Here is a 1,462-nt window from a genome sequence, read left to right as displayed (position 1 = left end):
CCCTTACTCGTAGCTTAAGACTTCTGTCTATTCCTTAGTAAAAGTTTGTCTCAGCAGCTTTGTGAATAGGTTTTAAGAGAAAACTCTTAGCTAAGAACTTTTACTATTTAGGAGAACTCTTAGTGGTAAGATAAAATGTTTTGTGAATACGGCCCCAGATCTCTGTGTCACTCATACTGTCTGTTGTCGGATTCCTTGTGTGTCCAAAAATCTCACTGGAATCTCAATCTCACAAACTTTTCATTGACAGAAAGGAAATTCTGGAGATAAGAGGGAATGCATTTGAGACATTATGGCAGATCTCATGTCTCTCTGATGAGCACCATATGGGGGTAGGGTATCAATAAACACTAAAGCTGCGGTCACATTTACCTTTTTTTGTCAAATTTTCTTTGACAAAAATGTAGTCATAGGAATTACGATTGGAAATTGTGTGTAAATTACACATATATTTACAAACTTTTATGTTAGATGTGATTAATCGATTTGACAGCACAACAAAAAACCTTTTCTGCCTGCAAAATTTTGCCAATGTGACCATATCGTAAGACATTTTTTAGCATACCTTCTTTTGTGTTCTACCGAAGAAAGAAATCTATACAGATTTGTAACAACATGAGGGTGATTAAATGATGGCTGAATTTTCGATTTTGGGTGAAATATCCCTTTAACAACAAATTAACTAACCCTAATCCTAACTACAATAAACCCAGAAATATGTGGTTATGTGGGAATAATTTGGTGTAAAAAAGCAGTAATTGTTCGATGTACATCAAACTTTTTTTTGCCAAAGCACTGTCAAATGTTTGTCGAGCCCTTTCTGTCAGGCAAGGCTACGAAGCTGCTATTGATTTATGTTGATGTGATGCCGCTGTGGCCCAACAAAAAGTTTCACACCTTTGAGCGATAGTTTACCGCCAACTAGCTGTGGTCCCTTCCCGACGTAGGTCTTTCCTGCCTTTCTCCGCTGCCTTAAGATGCATGGAGAGAGATGTCCTGTCAAAATGCTGCCACAGTATTTCTTTTCCAGTAAGGAGAGCAAATTCATTTTTTTCCCTTTTGCCTCCTGTTCTTGTACACAGGCCAAGTAATGCTGGTCACTCCATCATACATTTAGTGCAGGTAGGTTGATTGTTCCCTGGTAGATACAGTGGGTGTATAACTTGCAGCTCTTTTTGTCATGTTAACTGCAGTCGATCAATGACTGGAGGTCAGGGGCTCCTGATGTAGGTGCGAGCTTAAGAGCGAAAGAGGCAGAGAGAGAAAAAAAAGTGTCCGAGATCCATTTTTTTTCATCTCATAACACACACGGGTCAGTTATTTTTCTCCGTTTAGCACTCACCGCTCTAAGTGGATATTGATCAGGTACCTTAATGCAAACCTGTCAAATTAATTTTGTTGGTAGAAAGCTATGACTGCTCTAAAATTGCCTCAGCAATCGCTGTTAGCCGCTAGCCTATGA

The sequence above is a fragment of the Megalobrama amblycephala genome, linkage group LG2, assembly GCF_018812025.1.
Source record: "Megalobrama amblycephala isolate DHTTF-2021 linkage group LG2, ASM1881202v1, whole genome shotgun sequence".
Taxonomy (NCBI): domain Eukaryota; kingdom Metazoa; phylum Chordata; class Actinopteri; order Cypriniformes; family Xenocyprididae; genus Megalobrama; species Megalobrama amblycephala.
The sequence above is the reverse complement of the archived record's forward strand: the minus strand, read 5'-3'. Positions refer to the sequence as shown.